The 21,081-nt window shown below is 48.0% G+C and overlaps 1 protein-coding gene across 4 annotated transcripts in view; it reads left to right on the top strand.

Moving 5' to 3' along the window:
* LOC149360058 (uncharacterized) overlaps nt 1-21,081 on the top strand; it is a 181,448-nt gene that overhangs the window by 21,834 nt on the left and 138,533 nt on the right. The window lies entirely within an intron of this gene.

The following is a 21,081-nucleotide window of genomic DNA, read 5'->3' on the forward strand; positions in this document are numbered from 1 at the left end:
CTGACACCAACAAAAAGCCTGGCAAAACTTCGTCGGGGAAAGTCCCGCACTCACCAAACCTCGCAGCCAAGAATCCAGCGCAGTCGTTCTGCTGCAGGCAACCAGTCATCACACAGGGCTGTTGCACTGCTCCCGACTCGCCGATCTGCTGCTCAGCATACCGTTGACCATGTCTCTCCGCTGGCGTCTGTTGTCTCGATCCCACCGCTGGCAACCAGTTGTTGCGGATCAGGTAGCATGGTCATGCTGGAGAGGGGAATGAGGGAGGTCGGAGACGAGGTTACGGGAAAGACAAAAAGAAGAACTTTATATGAGTAAATTTACATTATATACAAACAGCAACTGAGAGAACGTCTCAGTAAGAGAGTCTCGATTACAAGGAGCTTGATGACGAGAAGCTACTCCGCCGTACGCGCTACCGAGTTTTATAGCGTTTCCTTTCCCTGGGCCCCCTAGATGGGGGCCGGGCTTGTCGACGAAGGAGTCCTGAAAAGTCCACTATGGCACCCATCACACACCCTTTCATTAGGGAACACGGCCCCGACACGTGTGGGGAAAGAGAGAAGGATGCCATCTGCGTCACGCAGACGCTGGAATGTCCACGAGCAGCGTTCCCGCGCTTTTCATGTGGTCGCACGTGCGGGGTCCAGGCTGCGTGCAAGTCCGCGCGGTGTAGGGGAAACGCTGGCTGATAACTTCTTCCTGGAAGACGAATGCTGCTGTCAAACTTCATGAGTGGACCCAGCTGACACCCGGGCCCCTTGGAATGTCAAGTACTGCCGACCGTGGCAGCTAACTTCTTTCTGTAGATGAGGGTGCACTGCAGAGCTGCGCTGGCTAGTTGCGGGGTGGGTTACTGACGCCGCTTCCGTGGCTAATTCAGGCGTTGACCCCGCGTGCCTTTCGGGACTCGTCGGCATTCCGCTGCAACCGCGCCGATTTCTTCCTCACGACGAAGGCGAAACGTAACAGTGTGTACAGACTAAGCAGTTGAAATATTTGGGTAAAGTTCACAACTGTAGTATGCGATTCATCGCCTCCAAATGAGTGGACCAGTCCGAAGTGGCGCTGAAAAATGTAAAACGGGCTAATGAGTGCTACAAAACACCACGCTGCTTTAAAAGTAAAACGAAATTGAGCTTATGCCCTTACCTCCAAAGGATCCTGGTTGAGCTTGTCTGTCAAGACATAGTGGGCACCTTGGCCTAACAGGTATCGCATGATGTCAAGTACTGACAGCAGTGTTGCCCGCAGGGCTTCAGTAGTGAGTTGTGATGCAAAAAGTTTCAAACACTTTTGAACAGCATTCCTCTCAATAGTGTCAAGGCTATGTAGCTAGGCAAAAAGTTCGAAATGGTAAAATTAATAAGTCCTCGCTTTAAAGAATGCCAACTGAAAAACATCATTTTTCATTATCTGGTGGTATAGTTACCTGAAGAATTCCCAAGTGGCGCTTATGGTTCCAAATATCGTGTCCAGCACGTTCCTGTAAAAGTGGAAAGCTCGGAGGACTTTCGGGCCGAATAGTTGAAATGCGTAGCTCACTCGCATTTTTTCAAAGCCATTTGGATTCATATGACACTCTGTGATTCCAGGCATGGCTTTGAGTGTCACATTATATGCATCAATTTTGTGGGCTTCCGTTACCGGCCGCATGATGACCTGCAGAATAATTCCAAGACAAAACAGGTCATTTAGAGCAGTGCATGCTGGTTGTAGCAAGGATGGAAATCATTCAGCTAAGTCCGGTTGAATGTTCTCCAACTAAATCAAGTCCGATGTTCCACGTAAACCCTGAGATGATAGACCAACAGCAGAAAAGCAGCTGCCCTTTAGACAAATTTAGTCCTGTAGTCCCTCATGCATGACATATCCGAAAGAGTTGAATAAAACATACTGTGCTGCACAGTAAAATTAAGAGTTCGACGCTAAGAAACTAGGTGTAATGTGCTGCAATTTAAGAATGGAAAGTACATGGTACACATAGGGGGCAACTTACACGGCCAGCTGGGGTGTTGAAACCATTTTTCAACAGGCAGCTTCGAAGGCATTTAATAAGATGTGGGAAATCTGAGATGAAGAACAAATGTCGCGTTGGCTCAAAGGGGTGCTGGACCTTGCAGTTAACTGAGTGGCCGTTGCACGTATTTCCATCATCCTCCACATTTTTGGGTTCCAGCTTGCACCGTCAGTTGTAATAAAGTCGACAAAGAGTCCAGTTTTTTCTGCCAGTATTGTGGCTTCTATTGCGACTTTGGCGAGGATGTCTGCTTTCATGTTGCCGTTAGTCGCGAAGCAGCCAATGACCTGACTCCGTTTTCCTTGAAATGGCACAAAAAGGACTACCATGCTGATGTGTTCTCCAGTTGGAGTCTGAGGCAAAACTGTTTATTCAGTGAAAGCGTACAATCAGGGCAGACAGTCGGGACAGAGAGAGAGAGCGCAGAGACTTCAGTGTCCGCGTGTAGCTTCGTACGTGCTAGGACCGAAGAGCCGCGGAGGCGCGGGGATGAGGTGTTGAGCGAAATACGATGCTCAGGGGAAACAGAAAGTACTATACGGGAAGCGGCGCTTGGAGCGGTAGTAGTGCGATACACAGTTGGAGCGGCAGCACCACGATACACAACACTCCTCCCCCCTTAGACGTAGTAGTCTCGGAGGTGAGAAGGAAACTTCCTCTCTCGGGTGGAGCGTCGAGGAATGGTGCCGGTCGCCGGAGGAATTCTGTTGGAGGTATCCGCGTTCTCTGAGTTGGAGCAGCTGTGCCCGAGTTCTGGTGAGTCGGCGTCTGGCTCAGCTGAAGTGCTAGCGGGTTTCGTCCTGGTATTCTGACTCTGAATGCGGCTCAGGCATTTCGAGTTCAGGCGCACGGGGAGGAAGATCGGGTAGGTTATAGTCCCTCTTCCTAAGGTGGTCGACGTGCCTACGCCAGGACGTCCCGTGATGGGTCCGCCAGGACCCATCAGGGACGTTCCGCCGTGAGGCCGTGGCGCCCAAAGTTGGAATGACCGCCAGTCGGCAGTCATTGTTTGTTTTCCTTGGTTTTCTACTTGCGCCAACTCATTTGACGGACCCAGGAGATGGCGACCCCTGGGCCCCACTTGCCCTCACACTTAGAAGAAACTGGGCGAAGTGTAGGGACTTAAAGCCCAGTCCCTCTTCCTGTTCTTTAGCCCCAGTTGCCTGGGTTACCAGCTGGCACTTGGACGTAGGTCCGGAGGCGAACAGGGCACCAGGGCCGATGGTCTAAACCCTGGGGCGGAGATGTGTTCCGCCAGCCAGCCGTCCAGGAGTTGGACTTCATAGGACACAGGTCCTTTGCAGGAGCGGATGATCGCGGGAAGCCACCGAGACCCATGTGGCGAAAAATTCCTAGCGTAGACTGAGTCACCAGGCTCAAACTTGCGGGTTGGTGTAGCACGGAGCTTCCGGGACAACTGGTCGCGTCGCGAGTTGCCTGCCTGAGAATCAGGGTGCAAGTAGTCTAGGGCAAACTTTAGCTGACGTGAGAACAGTAGCTCCGCCGGGCTTCTTCCTGTAGTCGTGCAGGGCAGCAAGTGCTGCTGGAACAGGAAACGACTGAGCTGAAGTTCGATGTCGCCCCCTTTCAGTCGTTTAAGAGCTTTCTTTGTTTCCTGAACGAAGCGTTCGACCTATCCGTTAGAAGACGGATGGTAGGGTGCGACTAAAGCTTGACGAACGTTGTTCCTGGCGAGGAACTGCCGGAATTCAGCTGGTGTGAATGCAGAACCGTTGTCAAATACGACGACGTCGGGAAGTCCGTGTGTGGCGAACAGCCGTCTGAGTTCTCGGACAACAACTGCAGCTGAAGTTGTCCTCACCACAACGATCGCTAGCCATTTTGAGAACGAGTCCACGACGATAAGAAATGTCTTGCCTTGGACTGGTCCAACGAAGGCCACGTGCAGCCTAGACCACGGTCTCGTAGTCTGCTCCCAGGGATGGACTGCAGCGCGGGGTGGAGCATTCCTGGATTCTTGGCAGGTCTCACACACACGGACGGTGTTCTCCGCATTGCTGTCGAGTTTCGGCCACCAGACGTAACCTCGCACGAGTCCCTTCATGCGAACGATTCCTGGGTGTGATGGGTAAAGTAGCTCAAGCACTTGCATGCGGAGTTGCGGTGGAATCATGACTCGGGAGCCCCACAGAATGCAATCATGATAAGCGGAGAGTTCGTCACGGCGCACGAAGTAAGGTTGGGACTGGTTCTCTACCTTTGCTGGCCATCCGGTACGAATCCACTTGAGTACTCGCGACAACACACGGTCCTTCCTTGTCAGCTGAGAAATCTTGGATGCATCTGCAAAGGCTTCTGGGGGGTTTTCGAGCAGCAGGACATTTGTCATAATGGGACTTTCGGCATTTGTGGAGGGCAGCGGCAGGCGGCTGAGTGAATCAGCATTGCCCATTTGACGTCCTGGTCGGTAGATCAGCTCATAGTCGTACTGTGCGAGGAGTAAATTCCATCGAAGCATCCTCGGTGAAAGTACGCTAGGTGTTGGACGACTGTGATGCCGCAGATTCAGCAACGGCTTGTGGTCAGTGTAGACCTTGAAGTGTCTGCCATATAGATAATGGTGGAACTTCTTGACACCGGAAACGACAGCCAGAGCTTCTCGGTCTGTCTGAGAGTAGTTCCTTTCAGTCGCGCTCAAAGTACGGGAACCGAATGCAATTGGAGATTCTTGTCCGGTAGAGTTTCTTGACTAAGGACAAATCCTATGCCGCAGGCAGACGTGTCGCAGGCAAGTGTGAGCGGCTTGTGCACGTTGTAGTGGACTAAGACATCGGATGTCTGTATAAGTTCCTTGACGTGCTTGAAAGCGTCGGCTTCTTCTTTGCGCCATCTCCACGGCTGATCCTTTGCAAGCAGACGATATAGAGGCTCGAGGGCATGAGCTGCACCGTGCAAGAATCTGTTTAGAAGTTTAGCAGTCCGAGAAAAGACTGAAGTTGCTGCTTGTTCCTTGGACTGGGAGCTTCTTTAAGGGCTTCGACCTTTTCTTCGGTTGGATGAATACCGGCAGTGTCAATGCGGTATCCAAGGAAGGTTACTTCCGGCATGCCGAAGGTGCATTTCTCTCGGCTCAGACGAATTTTGTCGTCACTTATGCGTTTCAGCACATCTTGCAGGTGTTTGTTGTGCTCGTAGGCATCTTGACCTCCCACTATAATATCGTCCAGGTACACGTGGACCCCAGGTACAGCATAGACCGCTTATAATGCAGGTCGCGGCAGTCGGGAAAATCCGCATTATAAGCGGTACCGCACTATATCAAACACGTCATTTTTAGGCTCTTATTCACATGCAAATATGGCCAACCCACCTTTTATTGAGTCTTTTACAACTTAACGCGCTATAAAGCACCAGAATTGGACACTAAACAAAAAACTTTATTTCTTCATCAATGAAAAAATGCCGTTATCTTCATCTGGCGATGAGCCTTCGCTGCATTGTGCACTACCTCATCTTCAACAGCAATCAGACGCTGGAAAGCTTTCTCGCTCAAGCCCTTCTGCGCGCAGTACATCCGCAGCTTGCTGATGTAATCTAGTGCATCTCTGTGAGAAACTTACGGTGTGCTGTCTCCTTCGTCGTCGTCATCGTCCGATACATTGTCATTGCGATCACGCACTGCTGCTACAATGGCTTCGTCCGTGTCTGCTTCTTTGCAGACGAAGTCATCACAATCCTTGTTTACGAAGCCTTCAAATGTGTCATCCTGTCCAACAATGTTGTTTTTTACCAGGTCCAACCACACATCATTAACATTGAGGACTTCGTCAACATTGTTGCCGCGGTGCCTATCGTCGCTCCTCACATCAGGATCGCTGCCCACGGCGTTGTGTACAAACCCCGCCTTTGCGAAACACTTGGCGATGGTTGACGCTTTTATCTGCCACCAAGACGCCGTAATCATGTCCATGGCACTTCGCAGGTTTACCTTCATTGCTTCGTCTTGCTGAAGGTTAATCAGCACTCTCTCGCATGTGCGCCTTTTGTAATGCACTTTCACTGCGGCTATTATGCCTTGGTCCATCGGCTGGCTCTTCGCTGTCGTATTTGCGGGCAAGAACTTGAGGCTTACTGCACTGAGCTTTAAATTTACATGATGGGTACTGCAGTTGTCAAGAACTAGGACAACTTGTCGCTTTTGTGACACCATGTCTTCGTCAAATTTTTGAAGCCAAGTTGCGAATAGCTCTCCAGTCATCCATGACTTTCTGTTGGCCTTATAAATAACTGGCAGGCACTCTCTCTTTTTGAAGCAGCGCGGCCGCGCTGACCTGCCGATCACAAATAAGTGCCTCTTGTCGCTGCCATCCATATTGGCGCAGAAGAGAACGGTGAACCGCTCCTTCGAAGCCTTTTTACTAGAGCAGCGTTCGTGGGACAGTGCAAGAGTGCGGTTTGGGAGCAAATTATAAAATACGCCAGCCTCATCCGCATTGTAAATGTCCCGCTCGGCGTACTTCGTCAGCATGGACTCGATGTTTACGTTGAGCCAGGCCTGAATGGCAGAATCGTCCACTTCTGCACTCTCTCCGGAGATGACACGGCAGCTTATTCCGTGCCGGTCCTTAAATCGTTGGATCCACCCATTTAACGGGTTGAAGCTATCGTGGCCCAACAAGTTGGCAAACGACCTCGCCTTTGCTTGCAGAATCGGACCACTCACGGGCACATTCTGAGCTCGCACCTCACAGAACCATTTAAACAAAGCGGCGTCGACGTCTTCATACTTTGATGCGCGTATCTGCTTCCCTGCCAGTCATCCAGAGTCTTCTTGAAGTTGTGGTCGCACCTTGTCCCTGTTCTTCCAAATTGCCGACACTGTTGTGTCGGCGATGCCGTACTTCTGCGCCACAGTAACCTTCTTGACACCACTTTCGGCGTCTTTAATAATGCTTTGTTTTGTCTCCAGGGTTAAAGCTTGCCGTTTTCTTGAGTTTGAAGGATGAGGCGGCATGACAACTTAGCGCAGCGCGACAAAGAAACACGTTTTCCAGTAGCTAGGCCTACGAAGCTAACAGCACCTTTCTCTATGGCAAAAGACTGGCGTATTACGTGCAGAGCAGAGCAGAGCGCAGAGCCAGCCTGTCAACCGGCCACCCCCAGCAAATGGACCTTCCCACGGAGGGACCTCCCCAACGTTCCCTTTCCTCGCCCTCTGAATGGGACCCGTCCGGTTACGACGGCGGCGCGGGTGCTCGGTCAGCTCAGAGAGAAAGTGAGAAAGCTCGTCAGAAGCGCGCTCTCCCCACGAGACCGGCCGTGGCTCGTCCCGACCTTCACGGCGCTGCACAAAGAAAAAGAAAAAAGACCGCTGGTGGCACTTCTTTTCTTCGCGCGCTGTACCGTCCTCTCTACTCTATTCTTCGCCCCTCTTGAGACGGGTTTCGTCGTGGCTTTCCTCTTTTGGTAGAGGGTGCGGGCACCGCTGTGAGCGGGAGTGCGCTCCCTCCTCTTCGGAGAAACCGCACTATACCCGGTCTTCCGTAGTGCGCGACCGCACACTAAGCGGTACGCTGACACATTGAACTTTATGGGAGGCGTACTGGTGGTCACACAAAGCTGCATTATATGCGGTCCCGCACTATAGGTGGTTACGTTATAAATGGTCTATGCTGTAGTCCCGAGAGGAGCTCTTCCATGTAGCGCTGAAATATGGCTACGGCGGACGACACTCCGAACGGCAGGCGAGTAATTCTGAACAGTCCCCGGTGCGTATTGACTGTTAGCAGATCGGTTGTGTCACTGTCCACGGCAAGCTGCTGATAGGCTTGATTGAGGTCTAGTTGTGAGAATACAGTGCACCCTGCAAGGTTTGAAAAAAGCTGATCGATAGTTGGAAGAGGATATGTTTCCATCTTGATTGCTTGGTTAACGGTGCTTTTGTAATCACCACACAGCCTGAGCTTGCTGTTACGAACGGACGGTCCCTTGCTCTTCCGTAGTCCTTCAGCGAAGACTTCTGGGTATTCAGAGACGCCGTTGTGCAAGGTTAGCGGAACTTCGATTAGAGATGCGTGGTTTATTCCGCAGAGTGATATTCCCAACGCAGAAAACCAGTCTCTCCCCAACAGGCTGGTGCCATTTCCTCGGACAACGAGAAGTTGAAGGCGAGTGCTCTTCATTCTGTATGAGACGGCAACTTCCAATGATCCCAGAATCTCCAAGCTTTCCCTTGTGTAAGAGCATAGCTGTAGCGAGGATGGCCTTAGGTCTTGCCTTGACAGCCAAAGTTTCTCCATGGTCCTCTCGCTGATGATGGTGCAAGCGGCCCCGGAGTCAACCTCCGTGGTCAGAGGCCTACTGTTTATCAGGACGTCCGCGCAGACTGCTGGAGAAGTGATGGTGTTGGCACCACTCGTAGACTTGCGGTCTTGAATTTCCTGATGAAAGCTGACTGATGCCGTAGAGTTTACGTCTTGAGCTGGATCAGCTGATTGCAAAATTTGATGGTTGCGTCCACGAGATTACTTGTTTTTGCGAGAAAACTCCTTTCGGTGTTGACCAGGCTTGGAAGTTTTTTCTTTTGCTGCCTTCTTCCTGCAGGCCTTCTCCAGGTGCCCTTTGTTGCCGCAGTAGTGACAGATGGCGGAATGTTAGGAGCAAGTACGAGCGTCATGCTCGCCGGTGCAACGCCAACATTGATGACTCGGAGGATGGTTGGCGGGCTTGACGTCCGGGTGCTTGGGGTTCCGTTGCAATTGATGCGTTTCTGAGGGGACCCTTGAGCGGCGAACCTCTTCTGTCTTGGCTGCTGCTTCTTCCGCAGCACGTGCCAGTAGGATGGCCTTCGACAGCTTGAGGTCCGGTTCAGCCAGGAGACGTCTTTGGCACGCAGGCCACAGACTAGGCGGTCGCAAAGAAGTCGATCCAACCAATCCCCGAACTCGCAGTGGCGAGCTAACAGTCGAAGAGTGGTGAGATATTCCGGCACCGATTCACCAGGTTGCTGGTCTCGCTTGTTGAAGTAGAATCGTTCCATGGTGATGGAAGGTTTCCCGATGAAGTGGGTGTCGAGCAAGGAAACGGTTTCTGAGAAGGGAACCTCCGAAGGTGCCTTGGGTGCGCAGAGCGAGTGCAGCAGAGTATACGCGTCGACGCCGCATACGCTGCAGAGGAAAGCCCGTTTCTTCTCATCGGACTGGATGTCGTGAGCTTGAAAGTCGAACTCGAGGCGTTCTAAGTAGACTGGCCAGGAGGAAGGCTCGGCGGGCGAGAATTCTCAAGTACTATGCGTCATCTAGCCCAAACTGAAGTTCTTCTAAATAATCTTTGATATTAGCAGTTCCAAATTCAAGCCTTCTGCAGGATTTGAAGGACTTATGCTAATATAAGCACACAGCCAATTTTGGCCCCAAGAAGGTGAGGACTCATTTTATGCATATGTAAATGTAAACAGCTAATCTATCTGTACTAGTGTAACTTGCATTTTCTATTTTACCGTATGCGTTGTTCTTATATTTCATGCCATAGTGTTGAATATCTTAATTTTTGCATGTATTATAGTGTAAATTGATACTGTATATCTGCTGTCAGTGTTGTTTCTTTTTCTTTACTGTAATGCTATTGTAATGTGTATATCTTGTGTTGTTTGGTGTACCTTCCATGTTCTTTTAAAGTAGCAACTTATTTTTGTTAACGTTCACTACTGTCATGTAATGGTTCCCTGGGCCTTGTCAAGCTGTGTGCACAGCTTTTTGCCCAGGGTGACCAGCCAGATTTTTCTGGTAAAAAAAGTCCATTGATTGCTTGATTCATTGATATGCAACTTACAAATGATTGAAAAGGAGGGGAACATGTGCACGGGTCGGAAAGCGCGTGGTCTGCCAGGAAACACTGAGGTGGCCCTTTAGCAAGGACGAAATCCGTTTTGTGCCTGTTCACTTAGCAGAGACGACACGGCGTGTCATCACTTGCTGTCAAAGGAGGATTGCTGTCAAAGCAATCCTCAGACGCGACCATGGCCTTCGACATCTGATGTTTTTATGTAAAAAAACACAAGGGAACAAAGTTGTGCTGTATGCAGTGCGATCGCCTCTTGGTTCCATTCACGGCGAACAATCATCCGGCAAGCCCGGCTCTTTGGACGGATTCAGGAAACGACTGAAAAGAGCAAAAGTGAGGAGCGAACAAAGGTGCACTGTATACAGGTTAGGACGCAAAGAAACAAAGCTAGGTGCTGCAACTCGGTTAACCCATTCAACGAGGCCTAGCGTGAGCTTTAAAGCCGATTTCGACAAGTGAATGCTGTAGCTAGGCCAAGCTCAAGTTATAACTTCTCTAAAGCCGCACTGCACTCAGTTAACGCTGCAACGAGGCCTAGCGTGGGTTCTGATGTCTGGTGCCGATTTCGACAAAGAGAGGGAACACGACTACGAGATGAGATGCCCGTGATCTGCCAAGAAGCAATGAGATGTCCATGAAAAGGGCTGTTTGGAGGAGCACTTCAATGTCAACGTTGGCCTGCAGCAGCGTGGCGAGCAGTAGGCCCAGCAGTACCCCGTCTTGTGCCCTTTTGCTCCACATCGATGCACGACGTACATCTCTCCCGGTCTTGCCCTTGAAGCTGAAGCGATCCCTGGTCCGTAGATTTTGACGAGGGCTGCGACGATAATCTTAGACATCTGATCAATGCCCCGACCTCTCGCTATGTGGTAACGGTCCGCGGCAAACAATGACATTTGCTCAGGACGAACTGGCGGGCTAGTCTAAAAATTTCCGAGCGCACGAGAATGAAACGAGGACTGATAGTGGTGTGTGTCCTTTCTATCAGTCCTCGTTTCATTCCCGTGCACTCGGAAATTTTGAAACAATGACAACTTCGGCTTCCGAAAAGCATCCAGGAAACGATGCTGCAAAAAAAAATAAGTTACGTTACAAGCGCCACAATTTGATGAGTCCTGAATGCGCGAGAAAACTTGCGACAATGCAGTTTAGCCCTTACCTCGGGGTTGAGAATGCGCACGCCCCACAAGCGCGTCAGCGTGGCTGCCAGACGGCGGTTCAACTGACGACACTGGTGGTCCTCAAAGCGCGCCTGATGCGGATCCTTGTAGTGCCACGGCAAAACTTTAAATACGAGCACGACACTGGCCACGTGCTCCTGCAGCAGCTGAACGAGGTCCTGCAATGCAAGAGGCAAGTGGGTGAGTGGTTCCAGTCAAAAAAAACCATTGGAGCCAATTGAAATTTCTAATAGTGTTTTTGGACTCCCAATTGGATCCAACAGGACAGACCCATTGATTGCAAAGGGTTCAGAGGGGCAATCCAATTGGATCCAACAGGACAGACCCATTGGTTGCAAACGGTTCAGAGGGACAATCCAATTAGATTCAACAGGTCATGCCTATTGGATACAATGGATTCAGTGCAACTCACCGGTTGGATACAACCGCTAATTCCCATTCTATACAATGGGTTTAGAGGGAGCAACCAGTTGGATCCAAAGGTCAGGCCCATTGTGAACAATGGGTTCCATGTGACAGAACAATTGGTTTCGTCAGGTCACACCCATTGGGTACATGGGTGCAGTGGGCCAGATCAACTGGATACACAATGTCAGGCCCATTGGGTACAATGAATTCAGTGAGACAGACCAATTGCACCCATTAGTTGGACAGACTGTGACCAGTAGGTCCAATCTACCACATTTGATTGATCTTGCCCACTAAATCAATTTGTTTCCACTTGGCCTGACTAGCTGAATTCAACAGGTCCTGAAATAACTGGACACAACACAAAAATTCATTTGAAACAAATCTTGTTCATGGCAGATGCAAAAAAAAAAAGCAGACGCTCCATCGCCTTTGCATCCACATTTTGCTGTTGCTCCATCTCCTCTACATTTCTTCTTTTTGCTCGTGCCTGCAAAATGAAACCGCCCAGCCAAATTACGATAAAACAAAGTGAAAAAAATTTTTGTATCCAAGTTTTAGTTGCGCAGTTTAAATGAGGGAGCGTGTAAGTGCTCATGAATATCAATAATGAAAAATTTACATTATACTGTTAAAAATCCTGCCACTTCATCCAGTCATCGTCCAGAACACCTGCACAGACTCAATGAAATGCTTATGTGGAAATTCAAAAATTATTAAAAAATAAATTATATGTACCTCCTTGCCACCTTCTGAGTATCGCCCAGTTTTTCGACTACAAAGTGGTTTAGCTGCTTCACAGCCATGTAGAACATGTGAGCAGGTACGCCGTTGTTTTGCAGCCGCTCCCTGTAGCATTCTGTTGACATCAAGAGGGGCAGTACATTATTTACAAAAAGAAGTCAGAGGACATTCACTAAGTTTGGAAATGCAAGCTTCCCATCTTGCCTATACTGTTTTAAGTAAACTTCCGAACTATGATGCAAACAAAAGTAGACCTGGTTGCATGTTTCCAATATGCTTGTGCTTGCAGCTTATTCTTTGCACATAACCTTACATTCACACCTCCCGTGAACACAAGCACTCATTTCAACTTTTTCAACCGCATTTTAAATTAAGTGGTGTCTCAATGCTATCCTTATGTTGTGTCTTGAAATACTGAGCATGGCTAACCGAAAAACCGCCTTCAATGTGCATTAGTTTGCACTATTTTGGCGCAAAGGCATATTAAACTGTGAGGGAACCAACGGTCAAAGGCTCCCAAGGATAGCTTACTCAAGGCACACAAGCCCAATTTGTTGTAGACTACCGCAATGCCGACATCACAGAGGAATGGTGCTGGCAAAGCATAATTTATTGCTATAACTGTTGCACAGAATATACAGTGCCTAGCATCAGGTTCTATATGCAGGAAAGCGGAAGTCTAACAAGGGAAGTGATAGGTTTACAAAGATGAATCAATGCAGAACCCCAACAAAATTCCTAAGTTCAGTCAGTTTCAGCAGTCCTCTAAATCAGAATGAGTTTCAGCATTAAACAGTGGGTAGTTCATCTTGTAAATTGCTGTGCATAATCTCCCGCGGGCATATGTCCAGTTTGCTGTCAAATTTTGTCCACCTTTTTGGATGAAGCGGAGAATGCGATTTGGTGAGAAGTACTTGTGCTCAATGGACATGCCAACCTAACATCCAAACAGAAGCGGCATGCAAGAGCACACAACCGGAGCACAGCCAGAAGGCAACTAATGGTACGATTATGCTACACAAGTGTGTGTAGTCTCTTTCTTGTCCTGTCTCGTGCACCCATTTCTGCTATGCTTGATGTTCACCACCTAGCCGAATTCTCACTATCAGATATTGATAAAGAAAGGAAGCTAGCAACTTCTGTGTTACCTCATGATAAATCCTTCCTCTACAAAGGAAGGAAATTAACATGAGTGCATAGAAAATTGTCACCTCGTTCCCCTGCTTGGCTAAAAGCTGGGGAACTCAAAATTGCACCCTTTTCCCTTCACACAAAAACATATTTTAGTACACTTATGAACAGGTTCATTGCATATCTTGTGCGGTGAAGTTGTCTACAAGTTTCAGCAGGTTGTGCCTTGCCAGTATCACTCTCAGATGTCCCGTGGGTTTCTTCCTACATTCTGTCAAAACCATACTACACACAATTATGTCAATATTCCTTTCACACAAAAACATATTTTAGTCCCCTATTTTAGTCCCCTTATGAACAGGTTCATTGCATATCTTGTGCGGTGAAGTTGTCTACAAGTTTCAGCAGGTGTGCCTTGCCAGTATCACTCTCAGATGTCCCGTGGGTTTCTTCCTACATTCTGTCAAAACCATACTACACACAATTATGTCAATATTCCCTTCACACAAAAACATATTTTAGTCCCCTATTTTAGTCCCCTTATGAACAGGTTCATTGCATATCTTGTGCGGTGAAGTTGTCTACAAGTTTCAGCATGTTGTGCCTTGCCAGTATCACTCTCAGATGTCCCGTGGGTTTCTTCCTACATTCTGTCAAAACCATACTACACACAATTATGTCAATATTCTATTTTAGTCCCCTATTTTAGTCCCCTTATGAACAGGTTCATTGCATATCTTGTGCGGTGAAGTTGTCTTCAAGTTTCAGCATGTTGTGCCTTGCCAGTATCACTCTCAGATGTCCCGTGGGTTTCTTCCTACATTCTGGTACTGATTCTGCATCTGAGTCTTTTGATATCTTGACTTACGTTACCAACTGCACTTTAAGAAAGTGAAAAAAAAAAAAAAACTGAAGTCAAAACCATACTACACACAATTATATCAATATTCCCTTCACACAAAAACATATTTTAGTCCCCTATTTTAGTCCCCTTATGAACAGGTTCATTGCATATCTTGTGCGGTGAAGTTGTCTACAAGTTTCAGCATGTTGTGCCTTGCCAGTATCACTCTCAGATGTCCCGTGGGTTTCTTCCTACATTCTGTCAAAACCATACTACACACAATTATGTCAATATTCTATTTTAGTCCCCTATTTTAGTCCCCTTATGAACAGGTTCATTGCATATCTTGTGCGGTGAAGTTGTCTTCAAGTTTCAGCATGTTGTGCCTTGCCAGTATCACTCTCAGATGTCCCGTGGGTTTCTTCCTACATTCTGGTACTGATTCTGCATCTGAGTCTTTTGATATCTTGACTTACGTTACCAACTGCACTTTAAGAAAGTGAAAAAAAAAAAACTGAAGTCAAAACCATACTACACACAATTATATCAATATTCCCTTCACACAAAAACATATTTTAGTCCCATATTTTAGTCCCCTTATGAACAGGTTCATTGCATATCTTGTGCGGTGAAGTTGTCTACAAGTTTCAGCATGTTGTGCCTTGCCAGTATCACTCTCAGATGTCCCGTGGGTTTCTTCCTACATTCTGGTACTGATTCTGCATCTGAGTCTTTTGATATCTTGACTTACGTTACCAACTGCACTTTAAGAAAGTGAAAAAAAAAAAAAAACTGAAGTCAAAACCATACTACACACAATTATATCAATATTACCTTCACACAAAAACATATTTTAGTCCCCTATTTTAGTCCCCTTATGAACAGGTTCATTGCATATCTTGTGCGGTGAAGTTGTCTACAAGTTTCAGCATGTTGTGCCTTGCCAGTATCACTCTCAGATGTCCCGTGGGTTTCTTCCTACATTCTGTCAAAACCATACTACACACAATTATGTCAATATTCTATTTTAGTCCCCTATTTTAGTCCCCTTATGAACAGGTTCATTGCATATCTTGTGCGGTGAAGTTGTCTTCAAGTTTCAGCATGTTGTGCCTTGCCAGTATCACTCTCAGATGTCCCGTGGGTTTCTTCCTACATTCTGGTACTGATTCTGCATCTGAGTCTTTTGATATCTTGACTTACGTTACCAACTGCACTTTAAGAAAGTGAAAAAAAAAAACTGAAGTCAAAACCGTACTACACACAATTATATCAATATTCCCTTCACACAAAAACATATTTTAGTCCCATATTTTAGTCCTGATATATTTGTCGATGCTAGAAGCGTGTCCCACCAGGCATCGGGTCCAAGATCACCGCCGCATTGCCGAAGGAGGAAGGAAACGTGGGCCGGAGACGGGGAGTAGGGGAAGCGAAGGAAAAACTGTATTCACATATTTACAATATTTACATAGAGCGGGACTGAGAGTGGCTCTCAGTGGAAGGGGAACGTCTTCGTCAACCGTAGTCGACTGGAGCTAGCAGGCTTCTCGGCCACACTCACGGCCGAGTTAAATATCGTCCGATTTCCCCAGATCCCTGGCTGGGGAATAATGGTCGACGAGCACTGTCCAATCCGATGGACCGAAGGGGACGTTCTTGTCACCACCCACGGCTGGGCAGGTGCGAGCTTTTCCACTCTAACGCAGCTGGGTCGATGAGAGGGGGAGAATGCTGACTCAACCAGCCCAGCGGGAAAGGAACCTCCCGAAGTCTTCCAGCAGGGGAATGAACTTGCCTCCCCGCCGATTTCCCAGAACGCGAGTCGGGGACACAGAATTCTTCAATTATCCGCCAGCGTGACCGGCGCCGCCAAGTCGCCTCCGCATTCACGGTGGTTGCTCGGACAAAAGCTCCTGGGCCTCGCCTGCCTTCGTCGCCGCTATAGTGGTCATCTCCGCTGTGGTCGCTGGGGTTTCTGCTGACAATGGCCTTTGACATTCCTGCCACACTAATCCGCTGAGGCTCGGAGGGGCATTCCAAGCATCCAACTTCCCATGGTCGTCGCGAGGTTGTCGACCTCGATGAATGTTCACGGTAGCTGCATGATCGGGCCCACGTGGTCCGAGTGGACACAGGTGTGACGGGAACACACAAAGAGAGTTAAGGGGGGGGGGGGGGGGTAGAAACACAACAGCACGTCCGCCGCCCGAAGAGGTCTCGTAGTGGTTGCAGCCAACGCTGCTGCGCGCAGAGACCTGGAGTTGTGTCCGTTCGGCCTTTGGTCACAGCTGGGCCCAAAGGTTCTTCTTGCTTCGTTGACAGCTGTAACGAGCTCAACCAGCAAAGTCCAAAGCCCAACAAGCAGAAAGCGCCAAACTGACTTCAAGAACTGCCAAGCTGTTTTCGGTCAACAAAACCTCTTTAGAGAAAATGAGCTGTAGCGTGAAATTTACGTCCTCCTCCGAAAGTTGACATGTTTGACCAAACCAGAATACACAGAGCTTGATTAGCCAAAAGGGAAAAATTTCCTAAAATTTTGGGGGGGCGCCGTAGCACGGTTTATGTCACAGAAAGCCACCGCCCGTGAGAGCACAAAGGGAAGGTGGAGCTGCTGAACATACATACAAAACAGAGAAAAAAAATGATTCCCGCTAAAGCAAAAAAGAAAATACAAATTTGCATAGCGGAATAACATCTGGGGAGTCAGGAGAGGGCATTACACGGGAAAGCCTCGGCTGAGGCCATCAGCGTTGCCATTATCTCTTACGTTTCTGCAACGCATGTGAACAGAGTCCCGCAATGCCAAGCTCCAAAGTTTCGCTCTCATCCTTGTACAGGAGAGATATATAAGCAAAAGACAAAAAACAAGCATTAAACTCACTATGAGATTATGCGTCATATCCGCCCCCTGCGCGGCCGCGGTCCGACAGCTGCTTTCGCAGATGAGACATTGCATAATGCTAGGAATTCTAGCTTGCATTTCTGTACAGGAGAGTTAAATGAACAAAAAGAAACAAAAGACGGGATTATTCCTCGAATCCGTCTGCAAACGGCGTTGCGATCAGAGGAATTTACTGCTTCCTATTCTTCAGCCGCCCCCTGCGCGGCCGAGGTCCGATAGCTGCTCTAGCAGGTGCAACAGGACACAAGGCTAGGAATTTCAGCTTAGGACCCTTAACTGTCTCTTCGGGGGCGTGGGTTCGAATCCCACCGCTGCCACCAGTTGATATATTTGTCGATGCTAGAAGCGTGTCCCACCAGGCATCGGGTCCAAGATCACCGCCGCATTGCCGAAGGAGGAAGGAAACGTGGGCCGGAGACGGGGAGTAGGGGAAGCGAAGGAAAAACTGTATTCACATATTTACAATATTTACATAGAGCGGGACTGAGAGTGGCTCTCAGTGGAAGGGGAACGTCTTCGTCAACCGTAGTCGACTGGAGCTAGCAGGCTTCTCGGCCACACTCACGGCCGAGTTAAATATCGTCCGATTTCCCCAGATCCCTGGCTGGGGAATAATGGTCGACGAGCACTGTCCAATCCGATGGACCGAAGGGGACGTTCTTGTCACCACCCACGGCTGGGCAGGTGCGAGCTTTTCCACTCTAACGCAGCTGGGTCGATGAGAGGGGGAGAATGCTGACTCAACCAGCCCAGCGGGAAAGGAACCTCCCGAAGTCTTCCAGCAGGGGAATGAACTTGCCTCCCCGCCGATTTCCCAGAACGCGAGTCGGGGACACAGAATTCTTCAATTATCCGCCAGCGTGACCGGCGCCGCCAAGTCGCCTCCGCATTCACGGTGGTTGCTCGGACAAAAGCTCCTGGGCCTCGCCTGCCTTCGTCGCCGCTATAGTGGTCATCTCCGCTGTGGTCGCTGGGGTTTCTGCTGACAATGGCCTTTGACATTCCTGCCACACTAATCCGCTGAGGCTCGGAGGGGCATTCCAAGCATCCAACTTCCCATGGTCGTCGCGAGGTTGTCGACCTCGATGAATGTTCACGGTAGCTGCATGATCGGGCCCACGTGGTCCGAGTGGACACAGGTGTGACGGGAACACACAAAGAGAGTTAAGGGGGGGGGGGGGGGTAGAAACACAACAGTCCCCTTATGAACAGGTTCATTGCATATCTTGTGCGGTGAAGTTGTCAAGTTTCAGCATGTTGTGCCCTGCAAGTATCACTCTCAGATGTCCCGTGGGTTTCTTCCTACATTCTGGTACTGATTCTGCATCTGAGTCTTTTGATATCTTGACTTACGTTACCAACTGCACTTTAAGAAAGTGAAAAAAAAAAAAACTGAAGTCAAAACCATACTACACACAATTATATCAATATTCCCTTCACACAAAAACATATTTTAGTCCCCTATTTTAGTCCCCTTATGAACAGGTTCATTGCATATCTTGTGCGGTGAAGTTGTCTACAAGTTTCAGCATGTTGTGCCTTGCCAGTATCACTCTCAGATGTCCCGTGGGTTTCTTCCTACATTCTGTCAAAACCATACTACACACAATTATGTCAATATTCTATTTTAGTCCCCTATTTTAGTCCCCTTATGAACAGGTTCATTGCATATCTTGTGCGGTGAAGTTGTCTTCAAGTTTCAGCATGTTGTGCCTTGCCAGTATCACTCTCAGATGTCCCGTGGGTTTCTTCCTACATTCTGGTACTGATTCTGCATCTGAGTCTTTTGATATCTTGACTTACGTTACCAACTGCACTTTAAGAAAGTGAAAAAAAAAAAAAAACTGAAGTCAAAACCATACTACACACAATTATATCAATATTCCCTTCACACAAAAACATATTTTAGTCCCATATTTTAGTCCCCTTATGAACAGGTTCATTGCATATCTTGTGCTGTGAAGTTGTCTACAAGTTTCAGCATGTTGTGCCCTGCCAGTATCACTCTCATATGTCCCGTGGGTTTCTTCCTACATTCTGGTACTGATTCTGCATCTGATTCTTTTGATATCTTGACTTACGTTACCGACTGCACTTTAAGAAAGTGGGAAAAAAAACTTAAGTCAAAACCACTCTACACACAATTATGTCAATACGGGTGCAGCTTTATGCACAGAAAATTGCCACCTTTGCAATTCCATACAATCCATCGCCTTTTCTATTAGCACTTACATAAGCACACGCTTTCATTTGGGCAAGAATAGGATTTAAAACAATGCCAGAGAAAGCTTTACAAGTTTGTGGTCAGATCACTGACACAACCATAGCAAAGAACAGATGATAAACTGTCCTAACAGCAGTCTGTACTCACCACGCATCACCGCTGATTTCACAGGGCTCAGTGCATTCTTTCTTGAGCGGTCTGAAAACTTTGGGCATTGTCTGCCTGTGAAAAGAGGCGTAGCAGAATGCAGTGGGGAAAAAATAAATAACTTTGTAAAACCTTCATCTATTCAAAAATCATGGTGGAAAACATTGCTATATGTTATTATCCTGAAGGGAACGGTTTCATAGTGCTGCCGTACGCCAGATCACTACCAGCAGCTCTTTCACAAACATGATGTCCATCGGCAGCTGCTTGATTCTGATCCAGGCATTTCATCAAACTGTGCTGTTCACCTGTATCTGATCTTCTCAAATTTTCACTCTCACTTTAAGCTAATATCAATCAGGGTGGATTTATGAGGTATCTTTGGAGAAGACTGTATGTAGAGGGGGGATGTTAAATCGCACTAACGGTGAAAGCCGCAAGCGAGAACTGCACAGAAATTTCAGCTGGCTGTCGCCGATGAGCGCACCACGCACGAACGCCATAGCTGAACACGTCTCGAAACACGCGTGCCAAGGTCCATGAAACGAATGCCCGCTTAGCACGCACGCGCGGCAGGCGCACCTATACCGATTTCCCAGTTGCTCTAGGGACAGGCCGCGAAAGGTGCGGAGATGCCACGTCCGGTTGAGAACAAGGGCAAAGCCAAAAAAACGCCACGGAGAAGCGCGTCCCATCGACCAATCAGCATTTACAGCCTACCTACCCCCAAACGCTTCTGGGCAAGGAAGGAATTGCGAGTGACTTTAAGCTTGTCTTGCTTTGGATTTTTGTCAGTTAATGCTGTCGTATGACAGAGCAATATACTTTTAAATAGCTTCGGAATGTTTATTACTGTATTAGTAATAATAAACAGCAAGCATGTTAATAAAAATCATCATTTTTAACTTTTCTTTCATCATAGCAGTTTGCCAATGGACGCCGTCATCAATTGCGAATGCCATTCTGTATGCCGGCGCAGACTTGAAACGACAGATCACAATGACATTCGATGTAAATGCCATTAGCTACGAATGATATTACATGTACCGTGCGACAGGGTTATAAGAAGATCTTTGCGTTTAAATCACAGCCAGTCTTTAACACGCATTCCTACCCGCACCCTGGCAGTGAACAGTTCATTGTTCCCCCACGCAGCAGTATTAAAGAATTCCCCACCCAAAAACTTAGTAGCGCACACAGACAAAACAAAATTCCATGATAAACTTAATAGTCTTACTAGATAATACGTCATTCCGCCTGATCAAACGGCACCACCTGCCTTATTTCCACTTGGTACGCTTTCTTATTGATTGTTATTTCTGCATCTTGCCGTAATTTTTTCTTTTGCTTGTTTTCGTTTCATTTTGCTTCTTTCTCTTTTTTTTTTCAAGCTTTTTCAAGGAATTTTAAACATGCTAGCCTGCCTCCACTTATGCAGTGCCTTCGGGCCCTTTAGGAGAAAATAAATTTAAAAAATGAAAATTGCTTCGTTGACTTTATCAGGGACTGTCCATGGCATACCTCCACCTGGTGTCACATGTGTGTTGTTAGTGTGGACTCATACTGAAGACTGGCGTGTAATTCAAACTGTTTATTGGGCTGACTTGTCCCCTCAGCGACGGCGATGGCAATGAGTGCACGTGGCGGCAGGCCGAGTGCACTCATTGACTCACC

Source organism: Amblyomma mixtum, chromosome 2 (genome assembly GCF_055824585.1).
Source record: "Amblyomma mixtum isolate Tamu chromosome 2, ASM5582458v1, whole genome shotgun sequence".
In the NCBI taxonomy this organism is placed as follows: domain Eukaryota; kingdom Metazoa; phylum Arthropoda; class Arachnida; order Ixodida; family Ixodidae; genus Amblyomma; species Amblyomma mixtum.